At 40.5% G+C, this 25,453-nt stretch overlaps 1 protein-coding gene and 1 pseudogene across 1 annotated transcript in view; one reads left to right on the top strand and one right to left on the bottom strand.

The window, feature by feature from the left end:
- KATNAL2 (katanin catalytic subunit A1 like 2) overlaps window positions 1–25,453 on the bottom strand; it is an 88,538-nt gene that overhangs the window by 50,691 nt on the left and 12,394 nt on the right. The gene's annotated exons all lie outside the window — the stretch shown is intronic.
- LOC115859366 (elongin-A-like) lies at window positions 21,612–23,717 on the top strand (annotated as a pseudogene).

Raw genomic sequence — 25,453 nt, 5'->3', positions numbered from 1 at the left:
ACACAAGAGCGAACCCTGATGTAAACTATGGACTTTAGCTAATAATAATATATCGATATTGACTCATCAATTACAACAAATGTACCACACCAGTGTAAGATGTTAGTAACGGGGAGACGGGGCAGGGCGGGGTATTGCTGGTGTATGGGAGCTGTCTGCACTTTGTTTTATTTTTCTGGAAATAGAAAACTGCTCTAAAAAATAAAGTTATTAACTGTTTTTAAAAGTGAGTATTTGGAAAAGCAGAGGTCAGAGAAAGAAAGGAATCATCTCTGTAAATATTTGTAATGTAACATACCCTTCTTGTGTTAGATAATGCAAAATCAAAATAAGAAGATTTTTTCGTCGTGCTTCTGTCCTCATCTCGCACTGTGAACAAAAAAGAAAATGTAGGTGAGACGACAATGAAATATAACACTCCTTTTATAGCAATAAACCCTTGATGGTAAATGTAACCTGTCAAAAGCAAGAGGCATAACTTAAAGGCTGGAAGGCAGTTTGACGTCTCTAAGGATATATAAAGTTGTTTTCCATTGTTATTTTCTTCTCAGAGCTGCCTTCTCAATTGTAAACTGAAGGTACAGTGATTTCGATTGGGATTGCACTTGACTAGTTAACTTCTTACTGCCAAGCTAATTGGCATTTTGTTGCTTATCACCGCAAAGAAACAAATATATGCACATTTATTTTGACCAGGTGAAGGAAAGTGAGATAAACTCATGAGCCAGAAATCAAGATGTACCATCACAGGTACTGACTTGCTACTGCATCTTAAATTCACTCGGAGTCCCACCCAGACCCTGCACAAATGTGGAGATGAGTTCCAATAATCCATTCAGGGGGACCCGGCAGCTGAGCACTTAGAAATCCATTGAGTAGCAGAGGCCATAAAGGGGACATTCCTGCATAACAATGTGCTTATTCAAACTGGATGAATTTGCACTTTTATTCACAGTATTAATGTGCTACATTACGTTACCTGGTATCTCAAATTCCCCTGATATGTATTCAGAAAATATTTACTTTCACTAATACTTCCCTTACTTGAAAATAACTTACATTTATCTAAGGAGAACACAGGTAAGAACTGGATGAAAGCAAAAAAGGCCCTTGAGTGGCCCAAATTATGTCATAAAATCTAGGCACAAACACACTGATGACATAAAAATTTTTCAGGCATTCATCTAAACTTTCTAAAAATTAATGTAATAAAATTAAAAGTGCATAGTTACTTAAAAATCAAATAGTACTATATTTTCTTTCATTTTAAGTTGCTTTTTCATTGTGATAAAATACACATAAAATTTACCATTTTAACCATTTTTAAGTGTACAGTTTCGTGGCGTTAAGTATATTCAAATTGCACAACTATCACTACCATCCATCTTCAGGACTTTTTACCTTCCCCAACTAAAACTCTATATTCTTTAGACAATAACTCCATCCCCGTAACCCCTGCCATCACCATTCTACTTCCTGTCTCAGTGAATTTGCCTATTCCAAGTTCCTCGTATAGGGGGAACTCATTTGTCCTTTTGTGACTGGCTTATTTCACTTACAATAATGTCATCAAGGTTCATCCATGCTGTAGCATGTGTGTGGCTCAGTAATATGGTACTATACATTTGTAAGGAAAAACAGTAATCTCTGTCCCACTCCACTACCCCCTCCGCCCACTCCTGAGAGGCAACAACCTTAATTACTTTAGCTGTTTCTTCTGATATTTGCCTCCATGTTTTTAAACATATCACTGTTTTATAATATATGACTATTAGACATTAAACTATTCACTTCTTGTTAAGGCAGATGAGCAGTAAGCCGCCTTACAGACCTCTCACCCTCTCCTCCCCTTACAGTTATAGCAGTATGCAGTGATTACATTATTATGACTGTGTAAATCATGTTGCTGAGTCAAAAAGTACTGTGGTTACTTTACCATTTCTGGACAACATTATTTTCCTTGGAATGAAGAATTGCCTCACGTTAAAAATTTGGTTCCTTTTCTATATACCTATTGCTAATTTTCAAATCCCAACATACCTCTAAAGGCCCCTCACATCACTTTCCACACATCAAATACATCAGTCAATGTGTCAGTCACACTCCCCCCAGCCATGGCTTCCCTGAAGCCTCCACCCTCCCTCTCCACTCTAGGTTGCTGACTGTTAGGCCTGCTATGGGTGCTCATCCAGGGATTTCCCTTTGACACTTTCCTGCATTGGATCCCCTAGAAATGGAGTCTTCTTTACTGGTCACTGGTTTGGTTTAGCAAAGCACACATCCGCTAAAGTAAAGGTACACGGAGATAAATGTGGTTGAGAATTTGCATGCCTGCAAGTGTTTTTATTCTATTTAAAAATTTGACAGTTTGAAAGGGCATAACATTCTTATTCCTCTGCAGATAAAGGATCTTTTATTTCCAGGAAGCTTTTAGAATCTTATTTTTAACTCTGGTGCTCTGAAATTATACAACGTCGTTGGTGCCAGCCTTTTTCCATTCACTGTGCTGGTCGTTGACAAGCTGGACATTCTCATGCTTCCATTCTAAAAGAAAATGCCTTTTATTATTTCTGTGATAAATTACTCCCCTATGTTTTCTCCAGTTTATTTTTAAGAACATCTATTAATTGAACGGGATATAACCTGGATTGATCTTTTATCTTTTAAGATTTTTTCTCCTATAGTGTCCCTTTTCTTTGTCTCTTTTTTCTATTTTCTGGGCAACCTCCTTGGCCTTGTCTTTGAACCACTCTCCAGAATTTATTTAGACAATAATATTTTTAACTTTCAAGAGCTTGTTCTTTTTTTTTTTTCAAGAGCTTGTTCTTATTTTCTGATTGTTCCTTTTTCACAACATCTTGTTCTTTTTTTTTTTTAAGACATATAGCAGTTTCCCAATATTTATTTATTTGTTTGTTTGTTTTTGCCACACCATGCGTCACATGGGATCTTGGTTCCCCGACCAGGGATAGAACCTGCGCCCCCTGCATTGGAAGTGCAGAGTCTTAACCACTGGACTGCCAGGGAACTCCCTTGTTGTTTTTTGAATGCACTATTCTCTTATGATTCAATGTCAGTTATGTTCAATATTTGCTGTTTATGTAGGCAGGTAAAACACTATTTTATAAAGATATCCATCCAAAATTATTAAGATAAAGTTTTGTTGCTTAAGGTAATAAGTTTTTATTCAGACTGCCAGAAAATAAAATGAAGCAACCTGTGTTTCAAAGAGCTTGTGAAGAAAGTATAGTAAGTACCACTTTTTCAACGAAAAGGTATTCTGGTTTCTGCCACTCAAAAGGTAGTTATTGTGGTTGAGAGTCCGCCTGCCGATGCAGGGGACACGGGTTCGTGCCCCGGTCCAGGAGGATCCCACGTGTCGCGGAGCGGCTGGGCCCGTGAGCCATGGCCGCTGGGCCTGCGCATACGGAGGCTGTGCTCCGCAACGGGAGGGGCCACAACAGTGAGAGGCCCGCGTACCGGAAAAAAAAAAAAAATTCATTAAAAGGTAGTTATTGCTGTTTTAAAAAATTAATTTGCATTTTATTTATCACAGTTTTATACACATTTTGTTGTTGTTTTTGTTAGTTTAATGTTTTGCTTTGAATTCAGGCTAAAATAAATGAAATCAAGTTCTCAGAAGTCTAAGAGAAAAGGAGATTTAAGGAAAATTATAATCCTTGAAGTAATAAAATATATAACACAAAAAATAGTGACTTAGACTGGGATAAAATATTTACAAATGACACATCTGATAAAGAACTATTATTAAAAATATACAAAGAGCTCTTAAAACTCCACAATAAGAAAATAAACAACCCAATTAAAAATGGGTAAAAGAGATGAACAGACACCTCACAAAAGGAGATATATGGATGGTAAATAAATATATAAAAAGATGCTCAACATCATATGTCACCAGGGAATGACAAATTAAAACAACAAGAAGATAGCACTGCACACCTCTTAGAATGCTGAAAATCCAAAACACTAACACCACCACATGCCGGTGAGGATGTAGAGCAATGGGAACTCTCATTTATTGCTGGTGGGAATGCAAAACAGTACAGCCACTTTGGAAGACATTTTGGTGGTTTCTTACAAAATTAAGCATACCCTTACCATATGATCCAGCAGTCACACTCCTTGGTATTTACTCCAGAGTTGAAAACTTATGTTTACACACAAACTTGCACACTGAAGCTGCGGATGCAGCTTTATTCATAATTGCCAAAAGCAACCAAAATGCCCTTCAGTAGATGAATGGATAAATAAAGTGTGGTACATCCACACAATGGAATATTAATCAGTAGTAAAAAAATAATAATAAACTACCAAGCCATGAAAAGACATGTAGGAAACTTAGATGCATATTACTAAGTAAAAAAAGCCAATGTGAAAAGGTTACAATGCAAGAAATTTTCACATATTGAGGTATGGGGAAGTCATTCTGGCATATACGTGATTTGGCTTGAATAGAATAGCCTGTTCTGCAGCCTATCAGACAAATTGTACGTCTGCTTTAACCATTAAGGAAAAGACGCGTTTAAAAATCAAAACGGAGTAACTGGTTCAGGCATCCAAAGTGGAGCCTGGTGGCCATTGTGGATATGGTTTCAGACACGTTCCTGCATTACTAAGAACTTGAATTTCTGAACTGTACCAGACACCACCAGCCGTTCTCAAAACAAGATCTGCTAGCAGCTGCAACCATTTTGGACCCAACCAATACTTACTTAACAAGCACCCTTACTTCTTGCCAGCCCCAATCATAATTCGTGATAAACAATTCATGTTAACTAGTTGTAACCTTACAATTTTTGCCTTTACAATCCTCCCCCATTTTGTAGTCCTGCAGAACATAATTCAAATGCTTCTTGAGTCTGTGTCTCCTGGACTATAGTCCTCAATTTGACTCAAATAAAACTCCTTTTTAGTCCTTTTATAGATTATTTATTGGCTATTTGTGTCAACAGCTTTATACTGTATGTTTCCAACTATATGACATTCTGGAAAAGGCAAAACTATGATGACAGTAAAAAGATATTGGTGGCCAGTTTGGGGGAGAGGGAGGGAGGCAGAGCACAGAGAATTTCAGGGCAGTGAAATTATTCTATATGATACTATCATGGTGCCTACATGTCATTAAAGATTTGTCAAAATCCATAAAATGTGCACCAGAAGTGAACTCTAATGTAAACTACGGACTCTGAGTGACAATGACGTGTCAAAGTAGGTTCATCTGACACAGGAGGTTGATACTGGGGAAGCTGGTGCATGTGTGGGGAAGCTGGTGCATGTGTGGGGAAGCTGGTGCATGTGTGGGCAGCTTTCCACTCAATTTTTTTTTTTTTTTTTTTTGCGGTACGCGGGCCTCTCACTGTTGTGGCCTCTCCTGCAGCGGAGCACAGGCTCTGGACGCGCAGGCTCAGTGGCCATGGCTTACGGGCCCAGCCGCTCCGCGGCATGTGGGATCTTCCCAGACCAGGGCATGAACCCATGTCCCCTGCATTTGCAGGCGGACTCTCAACCACTGCGCCACCAGGGAAGCCCTTTCCACTCAATTTTGCTGTGAAACCAAAACTAATCTAAAAAAATGTCTATTTTTTAAACTATTAACTGATTTTTAAACAAATATATCAGACTTAATATATTTAAATGGAGTCACCCTTCAACGTAGTTACCTCAGCAGGTCATGCTTTTATTCCATTGCTCAAAATATTTCTGAAACTCCTCTTTTAAAATTGTCTTCAAGGTAGATTAATGACCACAGTCTTCCCCAGCCCACATTTACAAAAATAATATGTGGCCCTGTAGAAAACTGGGACAATGCATAAAGGCACAAGAAAAAAATTAGATGTTTTGGTCACATTCTTTCCATCTTCTTACAAAATAGGCTTCTCATGTGTTTTGATAACCTGTGCTTTTTCTTCTTAAAAATATCAATACTTTGTAAATATTTTTCCCAGTTATTAGAAGTTTTTCTAAAACATGACTTTTAATGACTGCACAGAATGCACCATAACTTAATCACCCCTCAGCTGTTGGAGAGTCCTCTCATTTGAAGTAGTGCCTCACTAAATTTAAGAACGCACTTTATTAGCAGTTTTGACTCTTTCTAAAATCCAAATTTGCCCTCAAGGACAGATCTGATAACATCTGGAGAGCTTTAAAACTGTATGACAAGTCATTCTTAAAAATTGACCTTTGGTACATTTCTACCTCTGTCCTTGAAGAAACCCCTTTTGTCCGAGTGAGTTAAAAAACCGGAAAGCAACTTACCAAGACGAGTTAAAGACTCAAGAAGGCAATTACAGTAATCTTCTTTGCTATGTTTTTATTATTATGAAATATATAATTCATATAGAAGAATGTACAAAACATCCATTCATTTTTAATAATAATAACAACAACAAGCATCACCCTGGTTAAGCCCCAGAGCACCTTCAGTGTCTTAGAAACTCCCTCGTGCTGTTCCTTTAGGACGTTTCCCCTCTTCCCACCAGAGGTAACTTCCATCCTGACTTTTATGCTCATCACTCCCTTTTTCTTTATGGTTTTTACCAACTATACATCCGTAAAAAAAACAGTGTTTAGTTTTTACATTTTTGAATGTTATATGAATGGAATACACATGTATTTCTTGTGACTACTTTTGTTTCACAGTATGTAATTTCCCCAAAAAAAATCCATATCAGGGCTTCCCTAGTGGCGCAGTGGTTGAGAGTCTGTCTGCCGATGCAGGGCACACGGGTTCGTGCCCCGGTCCGGGAAGATCCCACATGCCACGGAGCGGCTGGGTCCGTCAGCCATGGCCGCTGAGCCTGCGCGTCCGGAGCCTGTGCTCTGCAACGGGAGAGGCCACAACGGTGAGAGGCCCGCGTACCGCAAAAAAAAAAAAAAAAAAATTCATGTCAGAGTAAGAGCTTAGGTATGATCCAGCTATTCCATAATATCTTCACTTCAATTATCTGCTTCCACAGTTTTTTTAGTCTGGGGGCATAATTTTAGTGTCTTACAGGGTTGCTCTCTAAGGCTTCTCAAGTTAACTCTTCTCTTTCTCAGAAAACAGAAGTATAGTTAAGTATTTCTTCATGGCCCCCCCCCAAGTACCTGGCATGGTGCCAAGTGCTAAGCAGAGACTGATATTTGATAGGTCCACTAGAAAACTGTTTTTGTCAAACTACAGGTCATGAAATCAATGGGCTACAAGCAGCATAGTTCAACGCAACAGAATTATCACAGAATGCATAACAGGTAAGAAGGCTTAGTATCGCTTCGTGAAACTTCTGTTGTGTTTGCATGTGTGTGTCCACTGGATCCCAGTCTAAGACGTCTCACAGTTGGTCACAGTAAAAAAACAACTTGAAAGCCACTATACAAAATGACATCCTATTAAGATGTCCAACACTGGCAGTTTTCCCTCATCTTTCTGAAGATGCTGACACAACAACTCTTGGTGAAGACTGAAGCCTTTCTAATTTACCAAAATTAGCCTTGGTAGTCGAAGTCTCTATTTTTCTAAGTTGATTTGCCTCGCCTGTAGTGCCATCTAGTGTATGAGGAAGGGAAGTACTTCATGAAATTTAGGTAGTTCCAAATGACTACTTACATAATAAAAAAGATGACAATCATCACAAAATTTAGTCCAAATCAAGTTTTCAAAATAAAACTGCATATTAAACAAGCAGTAATAAGATTGATGGGATATGTTTCTAAACGTCCACATTCTCAAACTCATGCTTGGGGGTTAGACTCAGAACCGAGGTCTCTGGTTCCGGCCTGTGCCCTTCCCTGCATCAACTCCTCCCCTGCATTAACCCTTCCCATCAGTGTCCACTCCGGCCCCTGCACATTCACATCTGACCAGAGAGAAGCTGCTGTTCTAATCTGCCAAAAATTGTACCAAATTTGCCCAAATTAAACAACCGTGGTTGCCAGTCTTAGCTGAGCTCACATAGCAACAAATGGTGTCTCTTACAATTCCTCAAACATAATCTCACAATTTTAGTGACCATTTCAAAGCAACTACTGGCTAGACCTCAGTTAGTTAGTCACCCTGCGGCACCAGGAGGAGTGCGTCTTGTAGGAGATCATGCCTTTAATTCCTGAAAAGCACAGTCCTGCTGTACGTGAAGCCCATCCATCTCATTTGTACGCAAAGGTCTTTGAGAACAAAAGGATTTGAATTAAAGAGCCATGAAAGCCATGACTATCTCCAGAGGGACTGCACTCGACACTGACCAGGTCCATTTCCACCTGGTGTTTTGCAAACTGTGGGGTGCTCTGCCAGCCTCAGGTCAGTGTTTGGTGGGTACTTAACAGCTGTTAGTTGCTTTGTTCATATAGTTCAGAGACCCTCCATCCTTCACTCTGAAAGCACGTGCTTCTTCCTAATCTAAACACGCACTAATGCAAATGGTCCCTTATGACTAAGATGCTGAGAAAAAACAGCCGGGAGTGTTTTGCTTGTGCTCCTCAGTACGACACACACTGCACTGGCTTTGGCTGACAGCCCTGAATTTCCTAAAGGTGGTCACCTGGGTAGAGCCCAGATCAGATTTATACAACTACCACCATGATAATTTAAAAACATATTCATTACCCCAAAAAGAAACTCTGCACCCCTTAACCGTCACCCCCTGTCCTTAAAAGCCATAGAATTGCACACTTTAAATGGGTGAGTTAGACTTCCCTGGTGATCCAGTGGTTAAGAAGCTGCCTTCCAATTCAGGGGACGCGGGTTCCATCCGTGGTCAGGGAAATAAGATCCCACATACCGCAGGGCAACTGAGCCCCTAGTGTGCCTCAGCTAGAGAGCCCGCACACCACAACTACAGAGAAGCCCGCATGCCACAACGAAGATCCTGCATGCCACAACGAAGACCCGGCACAGCCAAGAAAAAAAATCTAAAAAAAGAATCATCTTAGAAAAATAAAAAATAAATGGGTGAGTTGCATGGTATATGAATTATATCTCAATAAAACTGTTTTAAAATGCATAAAACAGGGAGAGTTAGGGAGAAAAAGGCTAAAACGAATGTAAATAATTTGAGCAATGTTTTGAGTAATATAAAATAAATGATATGACTGGAAATAGAAATGATTTCATGCAATATTTTGAAGTTATTCAAAATGGAAATGGGAGGGCTGCTTATCACCCGCACTGCTGTGAGGGCCTCCTCACCACCCTGATGGTAGAGCCTGGTCATGTCTTGGGATGCGGCAATGATGCTTCTTTACTTGCTCTGATGACTTGGCTGTAACAAGCTTGCTGAGTCAATGTGGCTACAGGGTAGACTCCCCAGACAGAAAAGAAAACACAAAATCATCTAGGCAGATATTTCCTTTATGTTTTCTTTCTGCTGTTATCACAACTTGCAGTACACAGAAAATTTGAAGAAACCACCTTAAGTAGTGTTAATATTTCCTCAGTTCATTTGGAAAAAAATAAACTTCTTTCAAAAAGAATCTCAAAATTTTTTAACACAGAAATTTAAAAATTTTTATCCAGATAATATTCAGAGTTAGCAAGGTGTGAAAGAATATGTACTCAGATACAGTTGGTGGAAATATAAACTAGTACAACACTTTTATACAGCAAAAGGAAACATGCACATGCCCACTGACCCCGCAATTCCATACCTCACCATTTATGCTAGATCAATTATACTATATTATAGAAATACTTCACATGTGCAAAATAATAAATGTTCAAGGACGTCTAATACAGCATTATGTGTATTCCCCTCCAAAATTAGAAATACTCTAAAATGTCCATTAGTGGTTAACTAAATCATGATACAGGCTTACTATGTATCACGAAGTAGATCTATATACACTGACGCGGAAAGATTTTGAAGACATTGTATTTTCTCTCCACCCACTTACTGCCTACTCCCAAATAGAAAGGAAGTGTGAATTAAAGGTAATGTTTAACTCTTTGATGTAAATCACAGCAGGATCCTTTTTGACCCACTTCCTAGAGTAATGGAAATAAAATAAAAAATAAACAAATAGGACCTAATGAAACTTAAAAGCTTTTGCACAGCAAAGGAAACCATAAACAAGACGAAAAGACAACCCTCAGAATGGGAGATAATATTTGCAAATGAAGCAACTGACAAAGGATTAATCTCCAAAATATACAAGCAGCTCCTGCAGCTCAATATCAGAAAAACAAACAACCCAATCCAAAAGTGGGCAGAAGACCTAAATAGACATTTCTCCAAAGAAGACATACAGATTGGCAACAAACACATGAAAAGATGCTCAACATCACTAATCATTAGAGAAATGCAAATCAAAACCACAATGAGGTATCACCTCACATGTGTCAGAATGGCCATCATCAAAAAATCTACAAACAATAAATGCTGGAGAGGGTGTGGAGAAAAGGGAACCCTCCTGCTTTGTTGGTGGGAATGTAAATTGATACAGCCACTACGGAGAACAGTATGGAGGTTCCTTAAAAAACTAAAACTATGACCCAGCAATCCCACTGCTGAGCATATACCCTGAGAAAACCATAATTCAAAAGAGTCATGTACCACGATGTTCATTGCAACACTATTTACAATTGCCAGGACATGGAAGCAACCTAAATGTCCATCGACAGATGAATGGATAAAGAAGATGTGGCACATATATATATACAGTGGAATATTACGCAGCCATAAAAAGGAACAAAATTGAGTTATTTGTAATGAGGTGGATGGACCTAAAGTCTGTCATATAAAGTGAAGTCAGAAACAGAAAAACAAATACTGTATGCTAATGCACATACATGGAATCTAAAAAAAAAGTACTGATGAACCTATTGGCAGGGCAGGAATAAAGACACAGACGTAGAGAACGGACTTGAGGACACAGGGGTGAAGGGGAAGCTGGGACGAAGTGAGAGAGTGGCATGGACTATATAGACTACCAAATGTAAAATGGATGGCTAGTGGGAAGCTGCTGCATAGCACAGGGAGATCAGCTCGTGCTTTGTGACCACCTAGAGGGGTGGGATAGGGAGGGTGGGAGGGAGGCTCAAGAGGGAAGGGATATGGGGATATATGTATACATATAGCTGATTCACTTTGGTGTACAACAGAAACTAACACAACATTGTAAAGCAATTATATTCCAATAAACCTATAAAAAAAAAGTAATGTTTAAATTTGACAAAGAAAAACTTCGATTAGTACAAAAAGTTTAAAAAGAAACATTTCTCTCTTCACCCTATCCACCATTGTTAATTTCTCATGTAATCATTCTGAAAGGAGTTTATGAATATATCAACATATATATGCACAAATTCTTTTAAATTTGCAAAAAATTTTATCATTTTATATATACTGTTGGGCATCTTGCTTTTTCCCCCACTTAATAATATGTCTTGAACATCTTTCTATGTGAGCAGATGCAAATCTACCTAATTCTAAGACATATGTAAGGTGAAAAATCACAGAAATACATACCCACACTCTTTCACTCATAGAAAAAGAAAGGAATAAACATCTAGATGTGTAGTTACCTCTGGGTAGAGGAAAGGGATGGGGGCACAGTGGCTCAATTTTTTATCCATAGACTTCTGAATTGTTTAACTTCAATACTTTGGCAAGTAAAGAGCAAAGAAACACGTTGGCTTGGGTTCAACTGTTCACAGATCAAAACATTTCCAGGCTAAGGAATTCCATCATCACCTTGGCAGATGAGCCATTCTGACATCTGGGTTCCCTCCCCTCTCCTCCATCAGTAGATATGGGGGTGGGGTGAGAAATGTCCTGACACTGATGCTGGCCTTGGGTGTTCCATTCACTAGGAGGGAAAGATCCAGACAAAGTCACCCAAAGGCAGCTCCTCCTCCACACTACACTTCCTACTCCCATGTCCCCCTGAATTTACCTCCCTCCCTCCATGTGCATATACACTGAGGGAGAGAAACATAGGAGTCTTATTGTCCACTATCCCTAGGGAGAGCTTTGGCTTTCACAGCTGCCCGCACCAAACTTGAGCTGGAGGATTTGTCAGAATAATCTCCCTCAAATTCCTTTTGGAATCCCTGGAGAGTCGCTCAAACAGTGAACACCACTGACCTAGTGAACTCATGGTACATCAGGATGAATAGGAAGGCAAAGCTCTAATTCTTGGGATGGACTTCCGGATCCTGAGCTGATCTGAGCAATGTTGATCATATTCTTGAAAGACTATAAACAATCTATCAGAGGGACTTGTACCAAGTTTTTATTATATTCCTGGAAAACGATAGCTGTCCCAACTCCAATCAAGAGTATTTCTAGGGCTTTATGGCTGGAATCACAAAGTTTGGCAAACAGTCCTGATCTCTACAGCAGATGATGGGGACTGAAGGATACTCTGGTTCAGTGACTTAGAATTGTTTGATAATGAGGTTGCTTCAAAAATGGCTTTCTTACCATGCAGACTGTGAAACAGCTTATAGTTGGGGTGCCCAGGCCTTAAAATAATAATGCTACTTCTGCTTTAAGTTTGATGGTAATTCAGAATTTAAGGAGAGATAAGAAAACTCTATTCAAATACCTAGTGTTAAGTATTTAAGGCGTGAGGTTACTTGAAACACAGAATACGGTCTTATAAATTTGTTAATTAAAAGTATAAAGTTTGCCAGATCTATAACACCTTTCTACTCATGCCATTCAAATTATCATAGAAAATTGTCTTCTGAATTAAAAGACTAAGAATAGGCCACCACCAATGGTCAATTTAAACTGTAAAAGATGGTGTGCCCCTGAAATGGACACAATTAGATGCTCAATTAGTTTCTGTCTACCAAAGAAAGGAGGCCCAGAAGTGAGCATCTAACTGGGGTGTCTCATTTGTCTCTGCTTCAATAATCTGGCTGTTTTCTACTTCCTTCATTTCCTTTGTGGGCTACTGTGCAACAAAAGTGCCTACATTATCCGATTCAAAATTGAATCCTATGATACTGTAGCCTGAGGAAAAGAAACATTGAATATCATTCCTAGCTTTAGACCCAGAAGATATTTAGGAAATGTTACTGTATATACACCACAAACAGCATTAGTGCTTTTAATTTCTTTTTTATGGGTGCAATGGAGATTAATTTGCATGAGCTCGTTTCAATTTCTGTAATAAGATCTAAATTTTGCATTAAGCTTTCCATCTCAAAAACAAACAGTTAAAAAGGACACATTTCTTCTTTCAAATGTTTTCATTATAGTTCTATTTTACAGTCCTTGCATCTAATATTCACTTAAAAGCTTGAATATATATACCCATAGGTTCTAATTTGTTTCCTGATTATCTCCTGTTTCTACCAAGAAACTTCCCAAGTTCCAAATGCTGCACAACTTGACAAAGCACTAGAACTACCAGAAGGGGTATCTACAGATCCAGGGAAGGTATTTATTGTATTTAATACAAAATCAGAACAGGTCAGCTACACTCAGGAACAGTGTTCCATGAAGGGAGGCATTTGTTGTAAATCCTGAGATTGAACTGGTTATAGAATTGGGGATTTCAGGGAAGTATAAAGCCTACTGAAACACAGGGGACTTGCTGTGCCATGCCATTGTTATTAAACACGGAACTAGATTATGGACAGGCTACTTTCTAGTTGCAACACAGCTGCATGATGGAGAGATCAGACTGCAATCACAGTAAGGTGACACCACAGTCTCACCAGGAATAGAACAGCAGGTGAAACCTTGAGGAAACAATCAGACAACTGTAGAAAGGGAGATGTTCTCCAAAACAATTAGCATGGTTTCTTGAACAGGTTAGTGTCATTAAAAATAAAATAGGAGGGCTTCCCTGGTGGCGCAGTGGTTGGGAGTCCACCTGCCGATGCAGGAGACACGGGTTCATGCCCCAGTCCGGGAAGATCCCACATGCCGCGGAGCGGCTAGGCCCGTGAGCCATGGCCACTGAGCCTGCGCGTCCGGAGCCTGCACGTCCGGAGCCTGTGCTCCACAATGGGAGAGGCCACAACGGTGAGAGGCCCGCGTACAGCAAAAAATAAATAAATACATAAAGAATAAAATAAAATAAAATAAAATAAAATAGGAGAGAACGGCCAAGATGGTGGAGTAGGAAGACCCTGAGCTCACCTCCTCCCATGGGCACACCAAAATTACAACTATTTACAGAGCAACTAGTGATGAGAAAGACCAGAAGACTAGTAGGAAAATTCTTCTACAACTAAAGACATAAAGAAGGAACCACAATGAGACAGGTAGGAAGGGCAGAGATGCTGTATAGTCAAGACCCATACCCGTGGGTGGGCAGCCCACAAATGGGAAGATAATTACAATTGCAGTGGTTCCCCACAAGGAGTGAGGGGTTCAAGCCCCACATCAGGCTCCTGAGCCTGGGGGTCCTGCACCTAGAATGTTTGGCTTTGAAGGCCAGTGGGGCTTACTTTCAGGAGAGCCAGAGGGCTGTGGGAAATAAAGACTTCATCTTTAAAATGCACACAAAATCTCACATGTGCTGGGACCTAGGGCCGAAGCAATAATTTGAAAGGAGCCTGAGTCAGATGCACCTGGTGATCTTGGAGAGCCTCCTAGAGAGGTGGGAGGAAACTGGAGCTCACCCTGGGGACACAGACACTGGTGGCAGCCATTTTTGGAAGCTTGTTCTACCACAAGGACACTGTTGCTGGCCAATGCCATTCTGGAATCCTCCCTCTAGCTTATTAGTGCTGGGACTGGCCCCACCTACCAGCCTGGAAGCACCAATACTGGGACATCTCAGGCCAAGTAGCTAGATAGGTGGGGATAAAACCTCACCCACCAGTAGGCTAGCTGCCTTAATACCCCCGAGCCCACAGCTGCCCCGGGACTCAGTCCTGTTCCCCAGAACCCTCACACCAGTGAACCTGCACTAGCCCCGGGACCTCATGGGCCTCAGCCTCACCCACGGCAGGCTGCCACTAGTCCTGGGAACCCCTTGGCCCTGGGCCCATCCACCAGCAGGCCAACACTAGCCCCAGGATCCCCCCAACCCCAGGTTCCAGCCCCACTCACCAGCAGGCCAACACCAGCTTTAGGACACCCCAGACCCCACAGACAGCTGTGTCAGGAACAGGTCCCACACCAGCAGGCCATCTAGTGGATCCGGGACACCTAGCCCCACAACCACCATCCTAGAACCTGGCTCCACCCATCAGCAGACCAGCACTAGCCCCAGAACACACCAGGGCCTTGTACCCAGCTGCCCTGTGACCCCGCCTCACACACCAGTGACTAGCAGCTTCAGCGCAAGACAGGGCCTGACAACAAACCAGTTTTTTAAATACATATATATATTGCTATATATAAACCAGCCAGGCATACCAGACCACCCACAGTAGTCAGCCTGTCACAACAGAAGGACCCACACAGCCCACATAGGGGGCACCCCTAGAGCATATAGCTCTTGTGACCAGAGGGAAGTACATTGCTGGGAAACACAGGACATCTACAAAAGTCCACTTCTCCAAGGTCAGGAAACATAATCAACCTACCAAATATATAGAAATAAAAACAGCAAATTAGGTAAAATCAGGTGACAGAAGAATATGTTTCAAATGAAGGAACATGATAAAACCCCAGAAGATGAACTAAGTGAAGTGGAGATAATCAATCGACCCAATAAAGAGTTCAAGGTAGTAACTGTAAAGATGCTCAAAGAACTCAGGAGAAGATTGGGTGAGCAGAGTGAGAAGTTGGAAGTTATTAATAAGGAGTTAGAAAACATAAAGAAGAACCAAAGATAAAGAATACAGTAACTGAAATTTTAAAATACACTAGAAGTAATCAGCAGTAGATTAGATGATACAGAGGAATGGATCAGTGAGCTGGAAAACAGAGTAGTAGAAATCACACAAGCTGCACAGAAAAAAGGAAAAAAATTTTAATGAGGATAGCTTAAGAGACCTCTAGGACAACATCAAGGTACTAACATTCACATTATAGGGTCCCAGAAGAAGAGGAGATAAAGTGGCAGAAAACTTATCTGAAGAAATAATAGTAGAAAACTTCCCTAACCTGTGAAAAGAAATGGACATCCAGGTCCAAGAATCACAGAGATTCCCAAACAGGATCAACCCAAAGAGGACCACACCAACACATATTGTAATAAAAATAGCAAAAATTAAAGATAAAGTGAGAGATAAAAATAGCAAGAGAAAAGCAACAAGTTAAGTACAAGGAAACTCCCATAGGCTATCAGCTGACTTTTCAACAAAAACTCTGCAGGCCAGAAGGGAGTGGCAATGTATTTAAAGAGATGAAACAGAAAAACCTCCAACCAAGAATGCTTTATCTGGCAATGCTTTCATTCAGATTTGACAGAGTGATCAAAAGGTTTACAGACAAGCAAAAGCTAAAGGAGTTCAGCACTACCAAACCAGCTTTACAAGAAATGTTAAAAAGACTTCTTTAAGTGAAAAAGAAGAGACCACTACTGGAAATAGGAAAATTATGAAAGGAAAAATCTTATTGGTAAAGGCAAATATCCTATAAAGGTAGTAAATCAACCACATGTAAAACTAGTAGGAAGGTTAAAAGACAAGCATACTAGACTCATCTATATCCATATTAAGTATTTAAAGGATATAAAAAACAAAAAGATGGGAAATATGATGTCAAAAACAATAAACATGGGGGAGTAAAAATGTAGGGTTGTTAAAATGTATTTGAACTTAAAAGATCAGCATCTTAAAATATATATTGGTATATATAAACCTCACGATAACCACAATCCAAAAATCCATAATAGATACACACACACAAAAAGAGAAAGGAATCCAACCATAACACTAAAGATAGTCATCAAATCACAAGGGAAGAGAGCAAAAGAAGACAGAAAGAAAAAGAACTACAATAACAACCCCAAAACAATTAATAAAATGGCAATAAGTACATATCTATCAATAGTTACTCTAAATGTAAATGGACTAAATGTTCCAATCAAAAGACACAGAGTGGCTGAATGCACACAATAACAAGACCCGTATATATGCTGCCTACAAGAGACTCACTTTAGATCTAAAGACACACATGGACTGAAAGTGAAAGGATGGAAAAGGGTATTCCATGCAGACTAAAATGAAAAGAAAGCCAGGGTAGCAATACTTATATCAGGTAAAATACTTTAAAACAAAGACTACAACAAGAAACCAAGAAGGACATTACCTAATGATCAAGGGATCAATCTAAGAAGACAATTGTAAATATATATGCACCCCATATAAGAGCACCTAAATACATAAAGCAAATATTAACAGACAGAAAGGGGAAAACAGTATTACAGTATTACAGTATGACAGTATTACAATAATAGTAAGGTAATTTAACAACCCCCACTTACATCAATGGACAGATCATCCAGACAGAAAATCAATAAGGAAACACTGGCCTTAAAAGACACATTAGGCCAAATGGATCATATCCATATACATGAAACAGTCCATCCAAAAGCAGCAGAATACACATTCTTTTCAAGTGCACATGGAACATTCTACAGGATAGATCACATGCTAGGCCACAAAACAAGTCTCAGTAAATTTAAGAAAACTGAAATCATAACAAGCATCTTTTCCAATAACAACACTATGAGACTAGTAATCAAATACAAGAAAAAAATGCAAAAACACAAACATGTGGAGGCTAAACAATATGCTACTACACAACCAATGGATCATTGAAGAAATCAAAGACAAAATTTTTAAAACCTGGAGAAAATTAAAACAAAAAAACACTACCCAAAATCTATGGGACAAAGCAAAAGCAATTCTAACAGGGAAGTTTATAGCAACACAAGTTTACCTCAGGAGACAAGAAAAATCTCAAACAACCTAACCTTACACCTACAGGAACTAGAGAAAGAAAAAACCCACAAAATTAATAAAAGGAAAGAAATCATAAAGATCAGAGCAGAAATGAAATAAAGACTAAAAAAAGAAATAGAAAAGATGAATGAAACTAAGAGCTGGTTGTTTGAAAAGATAAACAAACTTGATAAACCTTTCGCCAGACTCATCAAGAAAAAAATAGAGGGCTTCCCTGGTGGCTCAGTGGTTGAGAGTCTGCCTGCTGATGCAGGGGACATGGGTTCGTGCCCCAGTCCGGGAAGATGCCGCGGAGTGGCTAGGCCCGTGAGCCATGGCCGCTGGGCCTGAGCGTCCGGAGCCTGTGCTCCGCAACGGGTGAGGCCACAACAGTTAGAGGCCGCGTACCGCGAAAAGAAAAAAGAAAAAAATAGAGAGGGCCCAAATCAACAGAGTCAGAAATGAAATAGGAGAAGTTATAACCAAGGCCACAGAAATACAAAGGATCATAAGAGGTAACTACAATTATATGCCAATAAAATGAACAACCTAGAAGAAATGGACAAATTCCTAGAAATGTACAATCTCTCAAGACTGAATCAGGAAGAAATAGAAAATATGAACAAACCAATTGCCAGTAATGAAATTGAAACAGTAATAATAATAATAAAAAAAAACTCCCGACAAACAAAAGTCCAGGACCAGATGGCCTCACAGGGGATTTCTGCCAAGCATTTAGAGAAGAGCTAAAACCTATCCTCCTCAAACTATTCCAAAAAACTGCAGAGGAAGGAACACTTCCAAACACATTCTTCCAAACATGAAGCCAGCATCACCCTGATGCCAAAAGCAGACAAAGACATCACAAAAAAACCAGAAAATTACAGGCCAATATCACTGATGAACATAGATGTAAAAATCCTCAACAAAATATTAGGCAAAACAATCTTCAGAAAATAAGAACAAAGCTGGAGGTATCACACTCCCTGATTTCAAACTTTACTACAAAGCTACAGTCATCAAAACAGTATAGTACTAGCACAAAAACAGACATGGAACAGAATAGACAGCCCAGAAATGAACCAAAACTTATATGGGCAGTTAATCTACAACAACGGAGGCTAGAATATACAATGGGGAAAAGACAGCCTCTTTAATAAATGGTGTTGGGAAAACTGGACAGTTACACGCAAAAGTATCAAACCAGAATACTCTCTCACACTATGCACAAAAATAAACTTGATGCATTAAAGACTTAAAGGTAAGACCTGAGACCATAAAACTTCTAGAAGAAAACATAGGCAGTATGCTCTTTGGCATTGATCTTTGTAATACTTTTTTGAATATGTCTCCTCAGGCAAGGGAAACAAAAGCAAAAATTAACAAATGGGACTACATCAAAGTAAAAGGCTTTGCACAGTGAAGGAAACCATCAACAAAATGAAAAGCCACATTCTGAATGGGAGAATATAATTGCAAAAAATACATCCAATACGGGGTTGATATCCAAAATATACAAAGATCTCATACAACTCAACATCAAAAAACAAACAACCGGATTAAAAAACAGGCAGAGGATCTGAATAGACATTTTTCCAAAGAAGACATACAGATAGCCAACAGGCAGATGAAAAGATTTTCAACATCACTAATCATCAGGGTAATGCAAATCAAAACCACAATGAGATACCACCTCATACCTGTCACAATGGCTATTAACAAAAAGACAACAAATAACAAGTGTTGGTGAGGATGTGCAGAAAAGGGAATCCTCTTGCACTGTTGATGGGAATGTAAATTGGTGCAGCCACTATGAAAAACAGTATGGAGATTCCTCAAAAAATTAAAAATAGAACTACCATATGATCCAGCAATTCCACTCCTGGGTACTTATCCAAAGAAAATGAAAACACTAATTAGAAAAGATCTATGTACCCCTATGTTCACTGCAGCATTATTTACAATAGCCAAGATATGGAAGCAACCTAATTGCCCAACAATAGGTGAATGGATAAAGAAGATGTGGCATATATATACAATTAAATATTACTCAGCCATAAAAAAAGAATGAAATATTGCCATTTACAATGACGTGGATGGACCTAGAGGGTATTATGCTAAGTGAAATAAATCCAACTGAGAAGGACAAATACTATATGGTTTCACATATATGTGGAATCTAAAAAACAAAACAAATGAACAAACATAACAAAACAGAAAAAGAGTTATAGATACAGAGAACAAACAGGTGATTGCCAGAGGGGAGCGGGAAGGAGGAAAGAAATAGGTGAGGGAGATTAAGAGGAACAAACTTCTGGCTGCAAAATAAATGAGTCACGGGTAGGAAATGCACAGTGTGGGGAATATAGTCAATAACTATATAATATCTTTGTATGATGACAGCTCAAAACTGACTTACTGTGTTGATCATTTTGAAATTATATAAATCGAATGTATATCAAGTCATTATGTCATATAACAGGAACTAACATAGTATGGTAAGTGAATTAAACTTCAAAACAAACAAACAAACTCATAGAAAAAGATCAGATTTGTGGTTACCAGAGGCAGTAGGTGGAGGGAGGAGGAATTGGATGAAGGTGGTCAAAAGGTACAAGCTTCAGTTATAAGATAAATAAGTACTAGGGATATAATGTACAACATGATAAATATAATTAATACTGCTGTATTTATATATGAAAGTAGTTAAGACAGCAAATCCCAAGAGTTCTTATCACAAGGAAAATTTTTTTTCTATTTCCTTAATTTTGTATCTATATGAGATGCTAGATGTTCACTAAACTTGTGATAATCATTTCATGATGTATCAAGTCAAATCATTGTGCTGTATACCTTAAATTTATACAGTGCTGTATGTCAATTATATCTCAATAAAACTAGAAGATAAAATAAATAGAAATAGAGAAGGTAGGGGATGGGAGAAGCTGTGCAAATTCAAAGAGACATAGGGGATACAACCAGATACAATGCATGATCCTGTTTTGCACTCTGGTTAGAGAACTAGTTGGTTAAAGAACAATATTTACAATACAATTTCATTTTGATAAAATATACGGGTGTGTGCATGTATATGTATATACACACATAGCAAAGGATCTGGAAAGATATATGGATATACACCAAGGTTCACTGTTGGGTAATAATACCTTAGTGTATCTGGGTTGTGGGAATGTGGTGGTTTTACTTATTTATTCTGTTTGTTACCTATTATTTCTTTAAGCTTGACTTATTATTACATAAGTAATCATTAGAACTGTCAATTTATACTACTGAGAATATTGAAAACAAAATAAAAATAACTGTCAGGAATTCTTAGATCTAATAAATTCTAAGACTTTCAGTTTACTCACCCGTACAATGGGGATAATATAACTCTTCTTTGGTTGTGTAGAGGCTGGAATAGTCGATGGCAAGCGCACAGCGCTAGGGTTGTCGTCACTGTTGATTGATTCCTGCTGCTCTCGGGACCCAAGTGGGACGGGGCGGCCCAGGGACTCCTGACTGGTGGTGATGTAATTTGGGCACAGCTCTCAGCCCCCTCAGGAAGGGGGCGCTGGGGCTTCCTTGCGTCCCGGACGCGCGCTGGTGGCCATTCCCGTGGGGGCTCCGCGCCCCGAGCGCCAGAGGCGGGGCCGCGCCGTGTGCACCCGGGGGAGCTCGGGGCAGGGCAGGGCAGGGCCGGGCGGCGGCGTCCGGGCACCAGGTCGCGGAGGAGGCCGTGAAGAGACCAGAAGCGCCACTGGCCTCGCCCGTTCCGGCGGCCGTTCTCACGGAGAGCGGGGTCGGCCCGATGGCCAGTCGAGGGCACAAACACCAGAGCGTCGGAAGCCTGGCCGGGACCTGGCGGCGCTGTGGAGGAGGCTGGTTCCAGTGGACGGAAACCCCGAGCCTGCCGAGAGGGACCTGAGGAAGAGCGATTCCCAACAGCCCCTAGAGGACGCTCCTTCGGCGAAGGAGGCGATGGAGGGGCACGGCCACGCACACCGCGCAGCCCGCAGAGACGGATCGCACGGCCGCGAGCACAGACCAGAGCTGCACAGACACCCCTCAGAGCTCGTGAGGCCCTGCCACGGGTCCCACGGCCGGGAGAGGGGCGAGGACAGAAGGCGGTGCCGCGGGGGTTCCCCAGTTTATTCTTCGGGGCGGGGATCATCTGGTTACAGCTGGTCTCCTCCTCAGTCTAGCCGTCCTTGTCTGATGTACGGGGACTGTCACAGACGCCTGGTGGAGGCCCGTGTTGCACAGCAGAGGCCTGGAGAAGGCCCCTCAGATGCCCCTTGGGCCAGACTGGACCGCCGCCTGGGTGCACCCCAGGGAAGAGGGGCTGGGAGTCTAAGCAGGGGACACCAGCCTCCCCACAGGGACAAACGCCTGGTCTATACCAAGGGACACGAGAAGTCCTCTGCTTTGACCAGACGAAAATCAGGCCTGGCCTTTCTCCACAGGAAAGGCCGCGGTCTCTCCCCCGGAACAGCGCAAACGAGAATCCGCCCTCTAGTGGTGTCGAGAAAGAGAAGGAAAGAGAGGGTCGCGGCATCCAGGTTTTACCTCCCTTCAGACAAGCTTCAGACCTTAAAAAGCGAAAGCACGAAGACTCCGAGAAAACCAAACCGGACAAAAACAAGCAGCGTCTCCACCGCTTGGACATAGCAGAGGGGACAAGAGGCCTGTTACCCAAGGTGAAAGAGAAGGTTTCCAATAACCAAAAGATTCAAGAAGGGAAAGTAAGACCTCCTCATTTGGATGGAAAGCCTGAGGGCTCCCTCCCTAAAGGTGAGGAGGTGGATATGGATAATGAATTCAAGCCGCCCACCATGTCTTTTGAGTCATACCTCAACCACAACCAGCCTAGGGAGAAAAAGAAAAAGATTATGAAAACTTCAGCCACTGCTCTTGAAGAAAAAGGACCTAAAAAATATGATTCAAGTGAAAACTTGGACTTGGTTCAGGAACTACCTAAGGTGAATGAAAACAGATCAGAGAAGCTGCAGCCCTCTGGAAACGTCTGGGCCAAGCTGGAAAAAGTCCCCACTGATGCACCAGTGTGGCCGGACCTCCCATTACCCAGGGTCCAGGCCAATGACCGTCCACTTCTTGCCTCTGGATTGATGTCCTCCTTACGACCAAAGCAAAAAGCACTGTCTTCACCCCAGGAAGAGGAAGAAGTTGGATTTACTGGACACAGAATGAATTCTAAGATGCAAGTGTTTTCTGGCTCCAAGTGTGCCTATCTTGCCAAAATGATGACCTTGCGCCAGCAGTGCATCTGGGTACTTAAAACAACATCAATTCAATCTTTAAAGTGGGAGGAGTCCCATATTCAGTTCTTGAACCCATCTTGGAGAGCTGTACACCTGATCAGCTGTATCGCATAGAGAAATACAATCATGCATGAGTCCAAGAAACAGACAAATTATGGAAAATTCACTCTCACCAAAACTTTAGGAAAGAAAGGCCAAAAGAGCACGAGACATGGTGAGAGATGTACATGCGGCTTCAGGATGCCCGAGAGCAGCGGCTTCAAGCACTGACAGTGAATATCCAATCTGCACAAGTCAATAAGCCCAAAGGCCAACAAGCAAAGATGATCCTTCTCAACTCTCTGGCCAGGCCACCTTCTGACGTTCGAAGGAGGCAGGAGAAGTTTGAAATAGGAGAAGCAGCTGCCCCTGAAAAAGTCAAGATCAAACCAGCCCTGTACCCCACAGGAACCATCCATACTCCCTCCAGCAGAAACAGCCTTAACCTCACCCATGAGGAGCCAGCCAGAGCCTGCTCAAGCACCACCAGTACCCACTTGCCGCGGGTAGTCTGCAGCAGGAAACCTGCAAAGAAAATCACCCCCATGATGGCCAAGACAATTAAAGATTTCAAGAACAGGTTCTCCCGACAGTAAATTGAGGCCTTGCCTTGCAGCTGGAATTCCAGAGGAGGAATACAAGGGCAGTGGGTGTTAGGGAATGGGACTTCCAAAGGAGACCAGAATGTTTTGCTTTGTGGAAACTTTTGGACTCTGACTACTGTAGTTTTCAAGTGCTGTACCTGTGAGCTGCCATAGCCACTGCCTCCTGCCTGGAGAACACTTCAGAATTCTGAAGATGAGACGCCTCAGTCCCACTGATGATTTTAAGATTCATTATACTTTTGTTGTTAACTAGCCTCTTTGTAAACAATATGACATAGTCTTAACAAATATTATCCCCAGATTGTGTTTATATAAATAAACAAAAGTACTTAACATGAGATTTTTTTTTTACTCTCAGAGGAGATGAGGTCTTCTTGGACACAAACCCAGAAGCAATTAATTAAAAAGACTGATATATTTGACCACATAAAAATTTAGAAATATATAAAACAACAAGGTCGAAAGATAAACAACAAACTGGGAAAGATATTTATAAACTCAGTTAACATTCAGAAGGCAAATTTCCTTTATATATAATAAGGCCCCACAAATTAATGAGAAAAAAACCCAATAATTTACTATAAAAATGGGCAAACATAGGAAAAGATGGTTCACACAAAAGAAAACACAAATGACTCTTAAATATATGACAAGATGCTCAATCTTACTAAAATGCAAATAAACATAATATGAGGGAGGTGGTGGTGGTGGGATGAATTGGGAGATTGGGATTGACATATATACACTAATATGTATAAAATAGATAACTAACAAGAACCTGCTGTATAAAAAAATTAAATTCAATTAAATTCAAAAAACAAGAAAAAAAACCCATAATATGATACAAATTTTCACCTACCAGTTAAGTAGAATTCAAAAGCTTAATAGCCTGCTGTGTTAGAGCAGATGATCATACATTACTAGTAGATGATAAATTAATACAACTTCTATTGAAGTTAATAGGCAAATGTTAAATATATATTCTTTGGTACTACAATATCACTTTTAGGATGAGAAACTGAATATATAAATGACTAATGACCAGAACCACATAAGCTCAGGAAGCCAAACCACAACCTCTGCAGCAACCATCCCAGAAAACCAAATCACAGACTCTCCAGCAATCAGTCCAGGAAACTAAATCACAACCTCCTTAGCAATCGGCCCAGAGTGGTGAGGATTTGGTCAACAGCTCCCAGCCTCCCAATTTTTGCCCTCAGCCTCCAGGTCAGGACCAACCAGAGAAAGCCAAATATGATCTCCAAATCAATCACATAAGATGCCCCGCTTCTAGTTAGGCCCAACTTCGGATTTCCCAAGTCAGCAACCTCCAATCAGAAAATACCAAAGCCTTCCCTTAGTTTTTCACTATAAAGCTATCCCACTCCCCTGCCTGCCAAATGCGAGTGATGGTAGCTGACTCCCTTGCTATAGCAAGCTCTCAATAAATAGCCTCTGTTTGTTCAGCTTGGGTGGTTTTTATTTATTTCCACAAGAATTGTATTCTACAGATGCACATATATCAAACATACACATATACAAACTCTGATATAGCAATTTCACTTATAGGATTTTATTCTCCAGACACATCTGCGTGTGTTTGTGTGTGTGTGTACTCAATTAATACAAAGACATGACCATGGCACTTGAATCGAATTTTTCTCCAGGACGTTTGCCTGCCTCTAAGAGGCTAAGATGCTGAGTAGTGTGTTTGACAACCTCAAAGT

The sequence above is a fragment of the Globicephala melas genome, chromosome 13, assembly GCF_963455315.2.
Source record: "Globicephala melas chromosome 13, mGloMel1.2, whole genome shotgun sequence".
In the NCBI taxonomy this organism is placed as follows: Eukaryota; Metazoa; Chordata; class Mammalia; order Artiodactyla; family Delphinidae; genus Globicephala; species Globicephala melas.
This window is presented reverse-complemented; position numbering and strand designations above follow the sequence as displayed.